Here is a 22,477-nt window from a genome sequence, read left to right as displayed (position 1 = left end):
ATTTGTCCTATATCTAACTGTTTTTCAATTGATGAAAGATAGAATTCCAGTTTTTAAATGTGGAAAGGATGATTAAAATTAGAACATTCCTATTGTGCATTATAAAATGTACAGATTAGTCAACAATCATCAGTGGATGAAACCAACAACAGAAGGAACGAGGCTGTCACCATCTGATCTAAATCAATGCCCCTACATATTGGGGGTCTCCTGATGGAATGCATATGAAACGCATAGAAACAACTAAAGTAGTCTAGTCAAAATCAGAGTCTAGATATAATCAGTCTTTTTAAATAACTTTCATTCACAGGGAATATTAAGCATAGAAGAACAAGTTAACTAAAAGCACAATGAAGCAAACATTGCCATATTCAAACGGCAAAACACTGACAATGAGATTCTGACCTATTTCTGCCATTCTCAGTGGCATAAAGAATGTGTTTGAAATTTAACAAGAGTTACAAAACATAACTTTATATTAAATGGATTTTGTTATTGCATCAAAAATCCGGTAAATTTTGTAAAAGTAATTCTTGCAATTTGGAAAACACTTTTATGTATTTATGTGAATAATGTAGTATTATTTGATACCCAAGAATTTGTATTAAATTTTCTGTGGATAATTACAGTTTATTATTTTTATAAAAATCCATATTTTTAGAGATGACAAAACAACAGATTGTAGGAGTAAGGTGGCATGATCAAGTAGAAATCCTTCCATGCTTTTATATTGACTGCCTTAAAAATGCAGGAAATCATGCAGAAGTTTTAAACCTTCAGGTCCGAAGGTGGCTTAGGTTACTTCTACCTCCTATTCATTGGTGAGGACACAGTTACATTGTCCTCAAACACTTTGAGAAGGAAGATTGAAAATGCAGTCTTTCTGGATGCCAAAGAAAACTAGTAAAATGGTAAACACATATCTACCACTGCCTTTTTCATTGTTTTTCTTAAGTAAAATATTTTTCTCAATTCAATAGAACATTACTATACATATTAAAATGTTAGCAAACTTACGTTAAGAGTTTATGACAGGTCCGGCACCCAGTTAAATCCCTTTACATGAATCAGCTCATTTAATTCCATTCCCAAAGCACCTATTTTAAGATGAGAATAATTAGCCTAAAAATGTCTTGCAGGTAGGAACTAAACTAGGTTGTGAAATCACACAGTCTGACTTCATGATGTCTCCCTAACAAGGTTGTTAGGATAATATATAAAAATATTGCAATATATTTCTTATTAAAAGAACTATATTTTTAAACCTAACCATCAAAACTAATGTTACATAATGTAATTAAAATTTTCAACAGAATTGCTGAATTTTGTTTTTATACTTAATGAAAATCAAGTATATTTTCCTTATAATAGCTATTGTTTAGAGGTAGTTTTGAAGAAAATTGCTCAAACCTCAAAGTTAGACAAACCTAGGTCTGAAATTGTGCTCTAATACCTATTATCAAGTGGCTTAATTTCTTCAATCTTTTCTTTTTAATCAAGAAATAGATATAATTTTAAAAACCTTATAGGGTTGATTTAACAAGTATAACATGAGCCAAGAAATTAAAAGACGCCAGGATAAATGATAAACATATTAGTTATAATAAGGCCAATTTACATTTGATTTCAGCTATTCAATTTTAAATGTGCATGGTCTTATCTGTTCCTTATGAAAATCTCTATGAAATAAGTAGAGCAAATATTACGACCTCCATAAGCTAGATAAGAAAACTAAGACTAGGGGCATAAATTACTTCTTTATGATTACACAGCTACAAAAGTCAGGCATGGCGGCCAATTTGTTTTAAGTTGTATTGTTGCAACTTTTATTTTCCACAATATATCAGTGTGCAGTTCTTTCTTGCACATCTCCTTAGGAGAAGTAAAATCTCTAGCTTTTCCTAGTACCTGAAATAGTATATGAAGAAGTTGAATGAACTGAAAAGTTCTGTAGAGTCTTTTATTAGCAACAAAAGCAGTACTTGAAAGAACATAGTCAATAGCTATTTAAGCTACATAATAAAAGGAGAAACTGAAAACATAATTGCGGATCCTCCACCAGAGCCTTTCAGAGTTAATACATGTCAAACCGCAAAGAACATTACAAACTGAAATCAATCAGTATTCAGAGAAATTCAGGCCAGTATTTGAATTCAGATATCAAATGCATCTGACAATATCTGTAAGCTATTCCTGGGACAGATTTAATTATTTGAATGAAACTAATGAAAATAAAAACTTTTATCAGAGTCTGTATATATAAATTATTGTTTTTCTGAAAACTACCAGGCTAATTACATTTGCTTCTAATAAATAATAATATTTATACCTTTTTTTTTTGAGACGGAGTCTCGCTCTGTCGCCCAGGCTGGAGTGCAGTGGCGCGAACTCGGCTCACTGCAAGCTCCTCCTCCCAGGTTCACTCCATTCTCCTGCCTCAGCCTCCCAAGTAGCTGGGACGACAGGCGCCCGCCACCACGCCCAGCTAATTACTTTGAATTTTTATTAGAGACAGGGTTTCATTGTGTTAGCCAGGATGATCTCCTGACCTCGTGATCCACCCGCCTCAGCCTCCCAAAGTGCTGGGATTGCAGGTGTGAGCCACTGCACCCGGCCAATATTTATACTTTTATTGAGGGTGTCCTATATGAAAAATACTTTTCAGTTGATAATTTAATTTTCAAATTACCCTATACGGACTACTTTTTGCATTTCACAGATGAACTAATTTATAGAATAGTCAAGTGACTTCAAGGCGCATAGCTAGTAAGTAATAAATGCAAGACTTAAGCCACTCCTGAAGTTAAAGACCTAAGTCTCCATCACCAAACTATATGTCCCTGTTTATAAAGGTGATCTCTGTGGAGCATAGGAGTAGGTTAAGGAATGATGTTATTAAAAATAGTAAGAAAAAAATTATACATTTATGACTAGGTATAAAAATTACATAGTTATTTTGGGCAAGGCAACTTAAATGGATCTGAGTGTCTTACGAGTTTGGGATGGTACTAGACAGATGTATTCACAATTGCTAAATTCCAACAGTAGAAAGTTACAAGTTTTTTTGTTTTTTGTTTTCAGTATGGCAAAACACAGTTTGGAACTTCTCCAAGGTAACATATTATGAGTTTAACAACATTATACTCAGAATTATGATAAATATTTAGAGTAATTAGGAAATATGTCCACATGTTTTAAGCCACTCTCTAAATTTCTACTCTTTTGAGAATTGTAAAATCTGATTTTAGGTGACCTTTTTGAACTGATGGCATTACAAACTGTGCTGCTGATATGAATTTGGGAATTTCATTCTTTATCTGGAGAATTCACCTTTAAGCCAGATACCTTGACTAGCCTCTATCATTTTATAATTTATAGTTGGTTTTGTTTTGCCTTTAATGCTCCACAGAAAAGTTCACTACTTGTTGTAAATATCAACCCAGTTGCTCAGCCTGCCATTTCACAGGTCGTTATGAATCTGACTTTACAAAATAGAATAATACCTGTCAATCTCGTTTTTTTCCCTGTTGGTAAATAATTTATTTGTTCTTATCAATCCATCCACTCGGAATGCTCTTGTTTTGCCCCCCATTTTTTCCACAAATACCTTATGATTCAGTTCTACTGTACTTTATACTTCTTAGACTTAAAAACTGATTGTGAAACCTCTGAAGTTTTATGTATAAACTTTTTTTTTGTATGAGTGAATTCTTCAGTTATTTCATATGGTTTTAACATGTCTTTAAAACTTAAGTGGGAGCAAGAACTATGTCTAAACACTCACTGGAATTACTAATTCCAGATCTTTTCATGTCGATTAACACAATTTAGACACTTATTGCAAGAAAGGTTTGCATGAATGTGTGAGAAAGCTAGGGAAATGAATCCATCTTTTATCTTTATTTTAAAAGTTCTAAGTAAAAATTAACTCAAATGTTTATAAAGTACTAATGATAGCAAATGATCTTGACATAACAACATAAAATCTAAACAAGCTACTTAAAAGTAATCAGTAGGCTAAGATCCTAAAACATAGATTTCAATTCTAAGTAATAAAATAAAATATTTTAATACCTTCTCTATTGCAAATTCTAAAATGGAGTTGGAGTATACCTAATTCTAATTGTCCTGATTTTCATAATATTTTGCAAGAAAGACACTGCTGACTTTCAATTGTTTTATGTCTTTTTTCAGAGAAAGTGTTTCCATTCATGATGATGCTCACTCTACTTCGATGTTCCCAATGTCCAAAACAGTGCCTGATACAAAAGAGACAATAAATCAGTAGTTCTCAGCCTTTTTTGATACCTAAAAGAATCATCTGGATTACTGGTTAAGAAAGAGATTCCCAGAAAGTCAGTGGTTTTTGTGAGGCACTTGTATTTGCATTGTGAAACAGGTGGTATGGGTAACTCTGATGCTCATGGTCCATGGACCATACTTTCGGAAATGGTTTAATAAATTAGCAAATGCCTGGTAGTAATAGAGTTTATCAAATGGCCAATGAAAGCTCAGGAAATAATTCCTATGTTTTGCGGAAGACATAAAAGTTTCAAATAAGACAACTTGAGGACAAAATGCAATGATTATTTAAAGGAAAAAGGAGAAAGCACTGAGAGAAAATTGGAAGAATGCCGTTGAGCAGAAGTATATTGATGGCATTATATCATCATTATTTATTCTACTACAGTAATTGTCAGCATTTTCTTTTACAGTATTTTTTCCTGTTAGAAGGAAGTTCTCAGCATTAGTCACAGCCAAAGAGCAATGGGTGTTGTCCTGGGGAGTAAGGTGCCTGAGAGCATTAGTGTCAGTTAAGAATGATAGCCCCGCAGTTCCTGAAAAAGGTCAAAGAGAGAAAGGTGACACTGACTCAGGTTGAGAATAGGAGGATGTATTCTGTCATGCTCCAAGCAGCCTTGTCCCTGAGGAGACAGGTAATGAGAGAGCATCATTCACAGTGTGTTACCAAGCCCCCAGTGGGGATTAGTTTCTTCTATGAGAAACACCTGAGAAGATTAAAGATATTGAAGCATTTCCTACTGAAGAGTATTTAAGACGTTTTCTTAAATATAAATTATGTCCAAATTTTTGCCTTTTCCTCTCAGAAAAAAACAATTCTGAGGTTGCTGTCTCTATTCTTTTAACATATCTTCCTGTTATTTTTTCTGTATTCTCATGTTTTACTGGCAAGCCATGATTTTTTAAGACTTGAGGTAGCCTCTTCCAACATGAAATGGCAGAATTCTAGCAAGGCCTTTCTAATATTTTTAAACAGTCAAAAAATTGTGAGATGACTCCAGTTTTTGCTAGAATATGAAAATGACCCCAAGCAATGTTGGAAAATTTGTGATGTTTGCTTTAAACATTCCTTTTTTGTGTGTGTGACCTTGGTAGAAAACCTCTGAATGCCTGCTGAGTCAACTAGAGCCCAATATCTCCTGATATTTCCAAAACATTTTCTATCCCCTATTTGGTTCAGTTAAATTAGATAAGCATTAATTTAACATTGACTGCAAGCCAGGAATTAGCTGCAAAATCGGTACTCGAAGAAACAAAGCTATACAAAACAAATGAGACAGAGACTCTGGCTTCAAGAAATGCAGTTCAGAGAGTGATACACGTATCCAAATATATAATAAATGACATCTTAAATCCTGTAATAGCAGAAAAATGGTAGGAAAACTAAGCCCAAATTGACCTAAGAAAAGGGAAATTTATTAATTACAGAAAAGTTGAAGAGTGAGTTTAGTTTTAGGCATGTTGTGTAAGAAGGTCATGTGATATACTAGGGCATATAATTCTCTTTGTAATGTGGTTTGAGGTTACCTATGTTGCCTCTGATTTTAAAATGGATTGGCTTCTGGTATTTCTAGAGCTATTTCCTTTCAGCTTCAAATCTTCAATAAAATGAAAATATTTTAATCCCAGAATAATTAGAGTCTTCAGATTCATGTTGTTTAGAATTATTTAGTCAGGTACCCAGATTTGAATTAATCACTGGGGATATGTTACATTGATTAACTTTGGTATGGATAATTTGTTCCAATCATTGAGCTGGGGTAGGTCCACAGATAGATCTTGTAGAGTGAAAAGATGTTGCCGTATATCCCCAGGCCAAAAGTATAAATGTTAGCATTTAAAAAGGGGAATGCATTCTAAAGAGATCATAGGACAAGTTCCTAACTCCGCCTCTGACAGGGAAAGACAGAGATAATTTTTGAAATCTTTTGAGGTGCATAAAACAAAAGAAAGGATTTACTATTCTGCAACAAAAAAACTACTCCCACATCTTAATAGCATAAAAAGATGTTTATTTCTTGCTTATACAACATCTGCTATGGGTCTGGTAAATTTTCCAGAGCAGTAGTATATCATGTGGTTGTTCAGATTCCAGGCTGTATTGATCTTGTTGAACCTCCATTTTAACATACACATTCTCAAGAAAGTTGGATGTATGGGGTTGTCAATTAAAAATGCCATTTCATCGCTACTCAATTATGTCATTTCTGTTCATAATGCATTGAATAGAACTAAACATGTTACACAGAGATGTATAACCCCCTCTTGTCACTTAAATGTCCAGAATTAAACCATGACCCACTGACCAGAACTAGTTGCATGGCCCCATCCCACTATATTAGAATGTAGCAACATCAAATCTTCCTCTGTGCCCAGAAGAAAAGAAAACTAAACATGAGTGATTATTTTAAACCTCTACAAATTCTAGAACTGTCCAGGTGAGGGAATAGGAAGAGCAGGGCCAAGAAGGTGTAAAATAGTATACTGAGTTCTTGGAGCAACATGGAGTCTAGCATTTTTGAAATGTCAAACACAGAGTGGAAATACGGAAGAGTCTAGAGAGTTGCATATGAACCACGTTACACAGAAATTTACAAAGCAGATGGTGATTTCATCATGAAGTCTATCTTGATTTACTCTAAATTTATTCAGAACATTAACTTTTAGAACTTTTTAAAACATATTCTACTTGTCTGTCCAAAATATTGCCCAATAAAATTAAAAGTTATCTAGGGGTATACGCACACCTTGCTCTTGGGAATTCCTCTACTGCCAGCAAGAAGAAATTTTAATTATGGCTAAACTGGGTAACTTTGATATGCTACCATATGATTTATACCTTGTGGAAACACTCAGACATCATGTAGTAGTCACAGCTGAATGACTTTGGAGAGTATTGGCAGCCTGGATCTGGAGTCCTTATCAGTCTCTACCATAGGCTTTATCGTGGCATTGGGTTTATTATTTCATTGGCTGAGGAACTTAATTCCCAGTGCTGTCAGTCAAATACATAAAACAGGATCACAATTCATTGTAACATATTTAAAAAGTGAGACTTCAGAGATAAGTGCTGAAAATGAAAGGACATATTTGATTATATATTGAACTTGCTTAATGTTTTGTTGATAAATTGAAATGTAAACAGTACAAACAAACTTTTCGAAGGTTCATTAATCCTAGAAAGAAGAATCAGAATGTTTAGCTTTCTAGAAAAATGAAAGAGGCTAACAGGAAAAATAGCTATAGGAGAGAAGTAGAGAAGTTTTATATAAAAATTTTGCTAAAAGTAAAAAGACTTCCATAAAGACTCTCTGATTTATGACCATGTCAAGACATTGACCATTAAATATGTACAAATAATTTACTTCTTTATACCTGAGTTTTTACATTTACACATTGAAGTATAGGAATAGACCATATCTAATGTAAGGATTTATAAAGGCATATATCTTGTTTTCTAAGTTTAACAATTATCGAGCACTAACATTAATTTAATTTGATTTGGTTTGGAGATTACCTAGATAACATCTCTGGCTGTGGTTTTGTTTAGAAGAAATGTTTATCAAACCTCTAAATGGCCCTTCCTTGCTGACTGAGTAATGGTCAGTATTTGGATATCTTTAGAAGGGGTGTTTGTATAACTTGAAAACACTAGAACTGCACTGGACCTGGTTCCTTCGTGGAATCATTTAAAAAATACACATTGCAGTAAACAAAAATAATAATAAGGCACTTATTATTTAGATCTTTAAGAGCCTTTAAAGAGGTTCAAGTAATGAGGTTCAAGACAAGTGCTGCCAAAATACGCCACCTTGGCATCTGAGAAAATAGCAGAAGCAGGAAGATCTCTCTGAGACCCCTTCTTCCCTGAAGTGTGTCTTAAGTCCTAGCTGACCTTCCCCTGGAAGTTGCTCATAAAACTCATTCCAGAGCATTCCTCCCTATGCCCAGAGGAAAGGAGTGTCCTCATCTGTGAAGACACAGAGACATCAATAAGAATCTGACCAAAAGACCTTGCTAAATTCCCACCCATTTATTATCATTAGATCCTACCCTTTTGTCTTCCAATCATGAATGTCCATAAAAATACCCATTTTTCTATGTTTCTTTGGGTCTTCCTTTCTGAAGGATCCCGTATTATGTAAAATATATATTAAAACAATTTGTGTGTTGTTTTCTTATTAATTTGTCGTTTGACATAGAGGTTGCAGCCATAAACTTCGTGATGGATGAGGAAAAAGATATTACCTTTCTCCTCTACAATAGTAAACCAGAGCAACAATTCTAACTTATTTATTTATTTATTTATTTAGAGACAGAGTCTCGCTCTGTCACCCTGGCTGGAGTGCAGTGGCACGATCTTGGCACACTGCAACCTCCACCTCCCAGGCTCAAGTGATTCTCCTGCCTCAGCCTCCCGAGTAGTTGGGATTACAGATGTCTGCCACTACACCTGTCTAATTTTCGTTAAAAACAGAGACACTGACCTCAAATGATCCTCCCTCCTCGGCCTCCCAAAGTGTTGGTATTACAGGCATAAGTCACTGCACCCAGACTCAATTCTTAAAATCTTATTTCTCAATCCCTGGTCTGTCATAGTCCATGGTTGCTCCAGAGATTCTCTCACAACAAAATGCATCTAGTGTAACCTGCCTGACTTTCCTCTTTCTTTATCCCCCTATGACGTGCTGCAGCTGTGCTATGTCCCTAATAGGATTGTCTACAAGTATTCCCACCCCTGCCTAAGGATACTGCCTGGCTTCTCCAGGATGACCCTCTACTTCCTGGTCTTCCTGTGTTCCTCGTGGACAGTTGTGCACACAACCTCGTGAGAAGGAATTTTTTCTACTCATCTGACTCATGGGTTTCTATACTGCATGGCAAATCCTCTCCTGTTTATTTCTTTGTACTACTGGGATAAGGCTAATTTCCTTTAAGCATTTCTTGGAGTATTGTCAAGCTCAGGTTTGCTGTATCTATCAGATAACGCTCTTGTAAACTTGGGAAAGGGAGAAAGGAGACATGTCAGTGAGAGTTTAATCCCTTCTCACTTGACAGCCAGTGAATAAAGCAACTGAAAAAACAAAACAAGATGGTATCCTAGAACAGTCATTTTTTAATTAGTGATCACTTCCATGAGATTATCTTACATTCCCCAATTTCTGGGAAGTTCAGGTAGATTATCGAATTTGCCCTACCTTTGCTATTTCTTTAATGTGTCAGAAAATGGTCAGTTGAGAATTCACAGTACTCTTATTACTTCCCCTGTGTACATACTTGAAGCAGATTATACATCTCAATATTGGATAAAATTCCATCTGCAAAATTGGAGAACCATTTATACTTCCAACTGGGACCTCACTTTGGAAATGTAACTTCAAAAGCATTTGAGATATACTCCTCTTCTATCTTCCTCTGAAACCTGGCCCAATGATGTAGATGTGAAATTAATCATTCATAATCTTCATTGCCTGATATTCTGTCTTTATTCAGATAAGTTCACAAATAACTGTAATTCACATTTCCCTCCAACGTTATCCTTCTCTTTAAAAAAATACATGATTGTATAGCAAATCTTGCTACAGAAGTTCTGCATGGACTTAACCTGTTTCTCATTCATCAAGCTTTCCTCTTTCTCACCCTCTAAAAATATTGCCATAAAATTTTCTTGATCTGAACTGGACAGAAAAACGACTTTTCTTTTCTTTTCCTGAACAACTACAAAGTAAAAACATAAATGGGAGACAAGGAAAAAAGTCCTCATAAAAATGGAAATTATATTAGTCCGTTCTCACACTGATATAAGGACATACCTGAGACTGGGTAGCTTATAAAGAAAAGAGGTTTAATTGACTCACAGCTCCACATGGGTGGAGGGGCCTCAGGAAACTTATAATCATGGCAGAAGGCATCTCTTCACAGGGTGGCAGGAAAGAGAGAATGAGTGTCGAGCAAAGGGGGAGAAGCCCCTTATAAAACCATCAGAGCTCATGAGAACTCACTGTCACAAGAACAGCATGGGGGTAACCACTCCCATGATTCAATTACCTCCCACTGGGTCCCTCCCATGATGTGTGGGAATTATAGGAACTACAATTCAAGCAGAGATTTGGGTGAGGACACAGCCAAACTATATCAGAAATCATTATATCATTATGACTTTGAGTCCATGGATGATTTTTGTAGGTGTCTCTTTAGATACCATGCTATAAATTTTTAATGATGAATGATGCTAGTAGCAAAATTTAACATAATTCAAAATCTTATTTTCCTCAACTTGGGCATGTTATTTTCTTCAAATACCTCTAGGACCTACCCTAAGATAACTTCCTGAACCATTATTGTGAAGGGATTAGTATATGCCAAAACATTGCTCCCTTCAGCCCTCAGAAAGAGCTGGGAAACTCTGAGGTAGCTCTTAGCTATAGGCAGCCTTGTTGCCTCAGGCTGAAGCCACTTTGCCCATATACTCTAATGGACTGTATAAAAATTATTATTTCCTATTTGACCCATGGTATAAGAAAAAATGCGATGTACTGATTCACATTTCCAAAATTCTGTAATCACAATTTCTATTGTAATATCCAGTTTTCTAGTGGAGTTAGTCTTTGCAAAAGGGTAGAGTGGATTTGAACTAATCTGAGTAAATTTGTTATTTTTTTCCTCATGCCATCCAAAAAGAACATGACTTGTTAAGAAACTGTGTGTTTGCGTGAAAGAGTTCATCACTTTACAACTTCTCATGATCATTTAATTTTTTTCTTAAAAAATAAAAAAACTAAAAAATTCTTTAATTAAATTAACTTGCTTAATTTTTATTTTTCACATTTACCATCTAGTTGCAAAATATGCATTTTAAACAGTATTCCAATTTTTACCTAGAAATTGCCTCTTCAATAATTTTTGAGTTTGAGATTTTACTTCAAGAATGATGACTCATATAAAATTGGTTATTTATATTCTAATTGCAGTAATATACCAGCCTTGTTAGAATGAGTCGGCAAGGTACTAGAACTTAGGCATTCAATTTTTAACAGACAATAAAATATAAATTAAATAAATGACAAGCCAAATTCCTGCTCCTGTCTTGGCTCAGTCCTTTTGTGTAGTCCCAGAGCAAGAAACAGAGTCCAAAACCAAAAGTAATTTAAAAGTAGTTAGTGATTTCCAATGTAGGCTGAGGCTCAAACATCACTAAATTTAACCAATTTCCAACTCAGAGAAGTATTTCTCTTTTTTTCAGAATCTTCTTTGCTCCCTTCTGGGATTCCTAAAATTCATGATTACTCACAAGATTTCTTCCAATCTCACACATTAAAAAAACCCTAAAAATAAAAACAAATAAACAAACAAAATTAAAATTCTCTGTGTTCTCTACTTAAATGACTTTTCCTTTTTAACTTTTCCTTTTCTCAATGTTAATACTTCCTCCTGCCATACATGGCAATAGATTTTCTGCTGCTACAATTGGCCATGACCTGTTGTTTTGGATATTTGAAGGGTCTAGAGGTCTATGCTTCTTCATATTCACTTATCTTAATTTATGAAAAAGAAAGAGAGGAAGGGAGGGATGGAGGAAGGAAGGAAAGAAAAGGAAGGAAGGAAGGAAGGAAGGAAGGAAGGAAGGAAGGAAGGAAGGAAAAGACAAGACAGGGAGAGAGGAAAGTTGAGAAGGAGAGAAGGTGGGATGGAGGGAGGGAGAGAGAGAAAGACAAGAGAGAAGGAGAGAAAGAAAAAACATTCACATAGTCCATTTGGAAGTCCTGCACTTTCGCTCAGTATACTTTTTTGAAACAAAATTCCTTCTTAGACTTTGTGGTCAATCCAATTATTCACCTAGTTACAGTTTATATACTAAGAAAAATAGGGATCCAAGAATGTATGCCATTATTAGCAAATTGGAAATTGGAGTCTAAGTAAAAGAAAAAGGTAAAAGAGTGAGATAAGGAATGGGTGTATATTATATGCATTACACTTTGAAACTTCAGAAAACCATCATGAAATTCAAAAGAAACTACCTAATATTGGAAATTGATAAAGCTGATTAGAAAATCACTACTTAAGAATTACTCCATAACTCTATAACAGATGATATATTTTATCTCATTCCTATTAACAGTTTCACAGAATAGATGATAAGTCTGGATTTTACAGTGATGACTGATTCTCAAAGACTGATTGAAGTCACACTATTAGTAACTGGCTGAGTCAGGATGACAGGAGCTTTCTTTAAGTAGCGTATCTATTTAATCATTTCCACAAATCTATAAGATATTTTTCACTTTCATTTTACCAATCGTAAAACTCCAGCCAGAGAATTTAAGCCTTCTAAAACCATCAAAGCAGCACATTATTCGCATTGAAACTTTTGGATCACCCTGGTAATATAGGTATTGACAAAGAGTCTCTCATTAACCAAACTTTAGTCAGGCTTTTCTGAACTTTAGGCTCTGACTTTGAGGTTTCTGTGTTCATCTCTGTTTATGTAACCACCCAATGGCTACTCCTTGCCTGCTGCCTAGACAGAGCCAACTTATCAAGACAGAGAAATTGCAATAGAGAGAGTTTGATTCACACAGAATTGGCTGTACAGGAGATTGGAATTTTACTTTTACTGAAATCAGTCTCCCTGAAAACTCAAGGACTGGGGTTTTTAAGGGTAATTGCTGGGTAGGGGGGTCAGAAAGTGGAGAGTCCTGATTGTTTGAGCCAGAGATAAAATCACAGAGAGTGGAAGCTGTCCTCTTGAGCTAAGTAAGCTCCTGGATGGGGGCCAGTTCTACTCACCCAGGAACTGACTCCATGCAAGAGGATAGCTTTATTATTCTGGGTGGTGTCAGGTAATCCATTGAGGACAGGGTCTGCAAAATATCTCAAGCACTGATCTTAGGTTTTGCAATAGTGATGTTATCCCTAGGAGCAATTTAGGGAGGTTCAGAATCTTTTAGCCTCCAGCTGCATGACTCCTAAATCATAATTTCTAATCTTATAGTTAACTTGTTAGTCCTGCAAAGACAGTCTAGTCCCCATGTAGGAAGGGGTTCTGTTTTGGGAAAGGGCTGTTACCATCTTGGTTTCAAAGTTAACCTATTAAAGTAAGGTCCTTCCACAGTTAGTTCAGCCTATGCCTAGGAATGAACTAGGACAGCTTGGAGGTTAGAAGAAAGATGGAATCAGTTAGGTCAGATCACTTTCACTATCGTAATTTTCTGTAATAATTTTTGCAAAGGTGGTTTTATTTATCAAATTTTAATAAGAATCATGCTAAGTCAGGTTAGCCAGAATCCCATACCCTCAATATACAATCACCCTTGATATATGATCAGGTTCCTCATGTTCCACCATTCCCTTGATGATGTTTGATCACTCTGGCCTGCTTTCAGCAAGAATCTTGTTAAGTCATTTTAGCCCAGAATCTCGTCTTGTCCCTGAATTTTCCTGTTAGTAATTTTCAATCCATTGACCCTCACCCTACTCTTTGGCTGTAACTGCTAATTTTCCTTGCTGTATTCAGAATTGAGCCTCATCTCTCTCTCTCCTACTAAAAAACTCCATTGCAGTAGACTCTCCCCTTTACCATTCTTGAATCATGATAAATATTCTTAATAGTGTCAAATATATATATGTAAATTTGTGTATTTATGTATATGTAATTTATGTATGGATTTATATACATGTATATGGAAACAAATTTACATATAAAATGTTTATATAACCATACATGTAGCTTCATGCACATATATACACAAAAATATATAAATATAACATACACATATATGTATGAATAACATACATAGAAATAATTGCAAAAATATAATCATATTATTATGTTCTTTTTTCATTTCATCAATAAATATTTATTTATTTATTTATTTATTTTTTTTCTTTTCTTTTTTTTTTTTTATTATACTTTAAGTTTTAGGGTACATGTGCACATTGTGCAGGTTAGTTACATATGTATACATGTGCCATGCTGGTGCGCTGCACCCACTAACTCGTCATCTAGCATTAGGTATATCTCCCAATGCTATCCCTCCCCCCTCCCCCTACCCCACAACAATCCCCAGAGTATGATATTCCCCTTCCTGTGTCCATGTGATCTCATTGTTCAATTCCCACCTATGAGTGAGAATATGCGGTGTTTGGTTTTTTGTTCTTGCGATAGTTTACTGAGAATGATGGTTTCCAATTTCATCCATGTCCCTACAAAGGATATGAACTCATCATTTTTTATGGCTGCATAGTATTCCATGGTGTATATGTGCCACATTTTCTTAATCCAGTCTATCATTGTTGGACATTTGGGTTGGTTCCAAGTCTTTGCTATTGTGAATAATGCCGCAATAAACATACGTGTGCATGTGTCTTTATAGCAGCATGATTTATAGTCCTTTGGGTATATACCCAGTAATGGGATGGCTGGGTCAAATGGTATTTCTAGTTCTAGATCCCTGAGGAATCGCCACACTGACTTCCACAATGGTTGAACTAGTTTACAGTCCCACCAACAGTGTAAAAGTGTTCCTATTTCTCCACATCCTCTCCAGCACCTGTTGTTTCCTGACTTTTGAATGATTGCCATTCTAACTGGTGTGAGATGATATCTCATAGTGGTTTTGATTTGCATTTCTCTGATGGCCAGTGATGATGAGCATTTTTTCATGTGTTTTTTGGCTGCATAAATGTCTTCTTTTGAGAAGTGCCTGTTCATGTCCTTCGCCCACTTTTTGATGGGGTTGTTTGTTTTTTTCTTGTAAATTTGTTTGAGTTCACTGTAGATTCTGGATATTAGCCCTTTGTCAGATGAGTAGGTTGCGAAAATTTTCTCCCATGTTGTAGGTTGCCTGTTCACTCTGATGGTAGTTTCTTTTGCTGTGCAGAAGCTCTTTAGTTTAATTAGATCCCATTTGTCAATTTTGGCTTTTGTTGCCATTGCTTTTGGTGTTTTGGACATGAAGTCCTTGCCCACGCCTATGTCCTGAATGGTAATGCCTAGGTTTTCTTCTAGGGTTTTTATGGTTTTAGGTCTAACGTTTAAATCTTTAATCCATCTTGAATTGATTTTTGTATAAGGTGTAAGGAAGGGATCCAGTTTCAGCTTTCTACATATGGCTAGCCAGTTTTCCCAGCACCATTTATTAAATAGGGAATCCTTTCCCCATTGCTTGTTTTTCTCAGGTTTGTCAAAGATCAGATAGTTGTAGGTAAGCGGCGTTATTTCTGAGGGCTCTGTTCTGTTCCATTGATCTATATTTCTGTTTTGGTACCAGTACCATGCTGTTTTGGTTACTGTAGCTTTGTAGTATAGTTTGAAGTCAGGTAGTGTGATGCCTCCAGCTTTGTTCTTTTGGCTTAGGATTGACTTGGCGATGCGGGCTCTCTTTTGGTTCCATATGAACTTTAAAGTAGTTTTTTCCAATTCTGTGAAGAAAGTCATTGGTAGCTTGATGGGGATGGCATTGAATCTGTAAATTCCCTTGGGCAGTATGGCCATTTTCACGATATTGATTCTTCCTACCCATGAGCAAGGAATGTTCTTCCATTTGTTTGTATCCTCTTTTATTTCCTTGAGCAGTGGTTTGTAGTTCTCCTTGAAGAGGTGCTTCACATCCCTTGTAAGTTGGATTCCTAGGTATTTTATTCTCTTTGAAGCAATTGTGAATGGGAGTTCACTCATGATTTGGCTCTCTGTTTGTCTGTTGTTGGTGTATAAGAATGCTTGTGATTTTTGTACATGGATTTTGTATCCTGAGACTTTGCTGAAGTTGCTTATCAGCTTAAGGAGATTTTGGGCTGAGACGATGGGGTTTTCTAGATAAACAATCATGTCATCTGCAAACAGGGACAATTTGACTTCCTCTTTTCCTAATTGAATACCCTTTATTTCCTTCTCCTGCCTGATTGCCCTGGCCAGAACTTCCAACACTATGTTGAATAGGAGCGGTGAGAGAGGGCATCCCTGTCTTGTGCCAGTTTTCAAAGGGAATGCTTCCAGTTTTTTCCCATTCAGTATGATATTGGCTGTGGGTTTGTCATAGATAGCTCTTATTATTTTGAAATATGTCCCATCAATACCTAATTTATTGAGAGTTTTTAGCATGAAGGGTTGTTGAATTTTGTCAAAGGCTTTTTCTGCATCTATTGAGATAATCATGTGGTTTTTGTCTTTGGCTCTGTTTATATGCTGGATTACATTTATTGATTTGCGTATGTTGAACCAGCCTTGCATCCCAGGGATGAAGCCCACTTGATCATGGTGGATAAGCTTTTTGATGTGCTGCTGGATTCGTTTTGCCAGTATTTTATTGAGGATTTTTGCATCAATGTTCATCAAGGATATTGGTCTAAAATTCTCTTTTTTGGTTGTGTCTCTGCCAGGCTTTGGTATCAGAATGATGCTGGCCTCATAAAATGAGTTAGGGAGGATTCCCTCTTTTTCTATTGATTGGAATAGTTTCAGAAGGAATGGTACCAGTTCCTCCTTGTACCTCTGGTAGAATTCGGCTGTGAATCCATCTGGTCCTGGACTCTTTTTGGTTGGTAAACTATTGATTATTGCCACAATTTCAGATCCTGTTATTGGTCTATTCAGAGATTCAACTTCTTCCTGGTTTAGTCTTGGGAGAGTGTATGTGTCGAGGAATTTATCCATTTCTTCTAGATTTTCTAGTTTATTTGCGTAGAGGTGTTTGTAGTATTCTCTGATGGTAGTTTGTATTTCTGTGGGATCGGTGGTGATATCCCCTTTATCATTTTTTATTGTGTCTATTTGATTCTTCTCTCTTTTTTTCTTTATTAGTCTTGCTAGCAGTCTATCAATTTTGTTGATCCTTTCAAAAAACCAACTCCTGGATTCATTAATTTTTTGAAGGGTTTTTTGTGTCTCTATTTCCTTCAGTTCTGCTCTGATTTTAGTTATTTCTTGCCTTCTGCTAGCTTTTGAATGTGTTTGCTCTTGCTTTTCTAGTTCTTTTAATTGTGATGTTAGGGTGTCAATTTTGGATCTTTCCTGCTTTCTCTTGTGGGCATTTAGTGCTATAAATTTCCCTCTGCACACTGCTTTGAATGTGTCCCAGAGATTCTGGTATGTTGTGTCTTTGTTCTCATTGGTTTCAAAGAACATCTTTATTTCTGCCTTCATTTCGTTATGTACCCAGCAGTCACTCAGGAGCAGGTTGTTCAGTTTCCATGTAGTTGAGCGGCTTTGAGTGAGATTCTTAATCCTGAGTTCTAGTTTGATTGCACTGTGGTCTGAGAGATAGTTTGTTATAATTTCTGTTCTTTTACATTTGCTGAGGAGAGCTTTACTTCCAAGTATGTGGTCAATTTTGGAATAGGTGTGGTGTGGTGCTGAAAAAAATGTATATTCTGTTGATTTGGGGTGGAGAGTTCTGTAGATGTCTATTAGGTCCGCTTGGTGCAGAGCTGAGTTCAATTCCCGGGTATCCTTGTTGACTTTCTGTCTCGTTGATCTGTCTAATGTTGACAGTGGGGTGTTAAAGTCTCCCATTATTAATGTGTGGGAGTCTAAGTCTCTTTGTAGGTCACTCAGGACTTGCTTTATGAATCTGGGTGCTCCTGTATTGGGTGCATATATATTTAGGATAGTTAGCTCCTCTTGTTGAATTGATCCCTTTACCATTATGTAATGGCCTTCTTTGTCTCTTTTGATCTTTGTTGGTTTAAAGTCTGTTTTATCAGAGACTAGGATTGCAACCCCTGCCTTTTTTTGTTTTCCATTTGCTTGGTAGATCTTCCTCCATCCTTTTATTTTGAGCCTATGTGTGTCTCTGCACGTGAGATGGGTTTCCTGAATACAGCACACTGATGGGTCTTGACTCTTTATCCAACTTGCCAGTCTGTGTCTTTTAATTGGAGAATTTAGTCCATTTACATTTAAAGTTAATATTGTTATGTGTGAATTTGATCCTGTCATTATGATGTTAGCTGGTGATTTTGCTCGTTAGTTGATGCAGTTTCTTCCTAGTCTTGATGGTCTTTACATTTTGGCATGATTTTGCAGCGGCTGGTACCGGTTGTTCCTTTCCATGTTTAGCGCTTCCTTCAGGAGCTCTTTTAGGGCAGGCCTGGTGGTGACAAAATCGGTCAGCATTTGCTTGTCTGTAAAGTATTTTATTTCTCCTTCACTTATGAAGCTTAGTTTGGCTGGATATGAAATTCTGGGTTGAAAATTCTTTTCTTTAAGAATGTTGAATATTGGCCCCCACTCTCTTCTGGCTTGTAGGGTTTCTGCCGAGAGATCCGCTGTTAGTCTGATGGGCTTCCCTTTGAGGGTAACCCGACCTTTCTCTCTGGCTGCCCTTAACATTTTTTCCTTCATTTCAACTTTGGTGAATCTGACAATTATGTGTCTTGGAGTTGCTCTTCTCGAGGAGTATCTGTGGCGTTCTCTGTATTTCCTGAATCTGAACGTTGGCCTGCCTTGCTAGATTGGGGAAGTTCTCCTGGATAATATCCTGCAGAGTGTTTTCCAACTTGGTTTCATTCTCCGCATCACTTTCAGGTACACCAGTCAGAGGTAGATTTGGTCTTTTCACATAGTCCCATATTTCTTGGAGGCTTTGCTCATTTCTTTTTATTCTTTTTTCTCTAGACTTCCCTTCTCGCTTCGTTTCATTCATTTCATCTTCCATTGCTGATACCCTTTCTTCCAGTTGATCGCATCGGCTCCTGAGGCTTCTGCATTCTTCACGTAGTTCTCGAGCCTTGGTTTTCAGCTCCATCAGCTCCTTTAAGCACTTCTCTGTATTGGTTATTCTAGTTATACATTCTTCTAAATTTTTTTCAAAGTTTTCAACTTCTTTGCCTTTGGTTTGAATGTCCTCCCGTAGCTCAGAGTAATTTGATCGTCTGAAGCCTTCTTCTCTCAGCTCGTCAAAACCATTCTCCATCCAGCTTTGTTCCGTTGCTGGTGAGGAACTGCGTTCCTTTGGAGGAGGAGAGGCGCTCTGCATTTTAGAGTTTCCCGTTTTTCTGTTCTGTTTTTTCCCCATCTTTGTGGTTTTATCTACTTTTGGTCTTTGATGATGGTGATGTACAGATGGGTTTTCGGTGTGGATGTCCTTTCTGTTTGTTAGTTTTCCTTCTAACAGACAGGACCCTCAGCTGCTGGTCTGTTGGAATACCCTGCCGTGTGAGGTGTCAGTGTGCCCCTGCTGGGGGGTGCCTCCCAGTTAGGCTGCTCGGGGGTCAGGGGTCAGGGACCCACTTGAGGAGGCAGTCTGCCCGTTCTCAGATCTCCAGCTGCGTGCTGGGAGAACCACTGCTCTCTTCAAAGCTGTCAGACAGGGACATTTAAGTCTGCAGAGGTTACTGCTGTCTTTTTGTTTGTCTGTGCCCTGCCCCCAGAGGTGGAGCCTACAGAGGCAGGCAGGCCTCCTTGAGCTGTGGTGGGCTCCACCCAGTTGGAGCTTCCTGGCTGCTTTGTTTACCTAATCAAGCCTGGGCAATGGCGGGCGCCCCTCCTCCAGCCTCGCTGCCGCCTTGCAGTTTGATCTCAGACTGCTGTGCTAGCAATCAGCGAGATTCCGAGGGCGTAGGACCCTCCAAGCCAGGTGTGGGATATAGTCTCGTGGTGCGCCGTTTTTTAAGCCGGTCTGAAACGCGCAATATTCGGGTGGGAGTGACCCGATTTTCCAGGTGCGTCCTTCACCCCTTTCTTTGACTCGGAAAGGGAACTCCCTGACCCCTTGGGCTTCCCAGGTGAGGCAATGCCTCGCCCTGCTTAGGCTGGCGCACGGTGCGCGCACCCACTGGCCTGCGCCCACTGTCTGGCACTCCCTAGTGAGATGAACCCGGTACCTCAGATGGAAATGCAGAAATCACCGTCTTCTGCATCGCTCACGCTGGGAGCTGTAGCCATCAATAAATATTTAAAACCCTTGTGTGTTTTTATCTATGAGCATAAGCTGTATGTGTATATATTTTTTTCATACACTCACACACACAAATATGAACTTATTTCTAAGTCATCAACTAGGGATAAATTCATACGAAGTCATGTATTCAATCACCTATTTTTGGACATTTAGGGTACCCCATTTGAAAATTATTATTGTGTATTTTAATATTTTTCCACATACATGGAATATTAAAATAAACATTCCTTTGGTAAAATAATAATACACTAAATGCAGTGAAATAACTGAGTAACATTTTAAAAATTTAGACATAGATTATAAAATGTTATATAATAAGATCAAACCAGTTATGGTTTATGAAAGTGTTCCTTTCTTCTACTCTGTAAATCTTTTGCTAATATTTTCAAATATGATGATATCCCAGATGACTCAGTGAAAAGTTGATATCAATATTTTGGTAATTTATATTATGATTTTTACTTGCATCCAATACTTCCTCTTATTTATTGGTCATTTGCAAGTCCAGTACCTCTCCAATCTCAAGTACTTCGCTCATCTTTTGTTTTTTACTTGCTATTTTTCTGGCTTAGAAAACCTCAAAGCTCATTTAACTGAACCCTACCCTCTCTAGGTCTCCAGGTGAACATAGGTGAAAAAAGAAAATACCGTCTCACTTTTGAAGTGTGACCGCTAAGTACTGCCATTCTTTAATATAGCCTGGCAATCTCACTATAGTTCCAAGTTCACTCATGCTTTTTCTGTCCTGGATGACTCTTTCACAGCTTCTCTCTTCTCAACTCTCCAAAACTTTTACCATTTGCTGTTTCCCTAAACTCAGCTCCATCACACGGGCATCCTGTTATTGTCCCTGAAACTTACTAAACACACTTAATGTTGTGTTTTTGTCTTCTGTCTGGAAAATGCTTTGTCCACATGATTCATGGCCTTATTTCATTCACATGTATTTCTCTGAGCATCCCATGTTAACGAGCAGCTCTGAAACTGCAAACCATATGGCCTAATTCTCTTACTCCACTTTATTATTCAGCATTACATTTATCCCATAATGGACTTGGTTATTTATTTTATTTCCTACTACTAGAATTTCATACACTTGAAACACATAGATTCTTTTATGTTCATTAGTTTATTGCTGTATTTGGAACCTAAACCATACAAAGTAGAATATAAATGCATTATGTATACTAAAAAAATTACCTTGCCTTTTTTTGGTCAGTTGTCTATTCAACTATTTGCCTTTTCTTTCTTTTTGATTTATTTTTTGATCCATTAAACTTTTCTAATAAATTTATCTGGAGTTTTTATGCATTGAAATTATAAAGCTTGCCTTAAATGTGTTAAATTTCCCAGGGTGCTGGTAGTCTTTATTATTTCTGATATAGAATGACAGATATTTTGGATTTGTATTTATATAAGTTTGTAAACTGTCTACTTCTCTCTGTGATTCTCTCTGTGATTCCATTTTTAGAAAGCCTTTTTCTTTTTCCAAATGAGAGCACTATTTCTATTTATTATTTATTACATTGTATATGTTTTACTTCACATTTATGTTGAATATTCATGAATTTTATTTTGGTTTATGGTATAGAGTAAAAACTAAGTTTCTTATGCCACCTTTGCCACATTCCATATTCCTATATACTTTTGAGTCTGTTACAGACATTCCTGGTATATTCTTTTTGATGATCTTTTTATTCCCGCAGCTGAGCCTAACTTTTCAATATTCTAAACGTATAAAGTTTTATTAACTTAGGATGAATACATTCCCTCTTGTCATCCTCCTTTCTCAAATTTACTTTAAAAATCCTTGTTCAATACTTCTAGATAAGATTTAAAATAATTAAATGCTCCCCAGCTTATCCCCAGAAAAATCTAGGAATATTGATGTTTTCATTTCTTAATTACTCTGATGAAAGTCAACATCTTTTAAGCATTACTTTTTGTTTGTTTGTTTGTACAGCAATATGACATGCTTTTCTATTTTAAGGTGACGTTTTGTCCTTTAAATTTAAATTTAACATAAAATGTTTACTTGTATATACAAGGTTATGATTATGGAAACAGAAAATAAGCAGCAAAATCTTAGAAAAAAGTAAAACTTAGTGTAATATACAATCTTTTTCTTTACTCTTAATAAGTCATGGAAAGTCCTACCCACTTCTCAGAAGTAAACATGTGTAACATTTTGTAGTGTAGTATTTTTAACTTTTCTGCATGTTTAAGTAAATATAGGTACATAGCTGTAGAGTAAATATCAAAGCATTTTGGAACTT

The 22,477-nt window shown here is 36.4% G+C and overlaps 1 long non-coding RNA gene across 2 annotated transcripts in view; it reads right to left on the bottom strand.

Moving 5' to 3' along the window:
- Window positions 1-22,477, bottom strand: part of LOC130540574 (uncharacterized) — a 47,370-nt gene that overhangs the window by 2,038 nt on the left and 22,855 nt on the right. The window contains exons 3-6 of one of the 2 annotated variants that reach the window (XR_010113296.1): window positions 9,501-9,724; window positions 7,142-7,372; window positions 4,114-4,259; window positions 1,018-1,097 (exon numbers count right to left, since the gene is read on the bottom strand). This is a non-coding gene — a long non-coding RNA (uncharacterized LOC130540574). Of the gene's footprint in view, window positions 1-1,017; window positions 1,098-4,074; window positions 4,260-7,141; window positions 7,373-9,500; window positions 9,725-22,477 lie in introns of both variants that reach the window. The other variant, XR_010113295.1, reaches the window with a different exon arrangement.

This window comes from Pan paniscus, chromosome 9, assembly GCF_029289425.2.
Source record: "Pan paniscus chromosome 9, NHGRI_mPanPan1-v2.0_pri, whole genome shotgun sequence".
Classification (NCBI taxonomy): Eukaryota; Metazoa; Chordata; class Mammalia; order Primates; family Hominidae; genus Pan; species Pan paniscus.
This window is presented reverse-complemented; position numbering and strand designations above follow the sequence as displayed.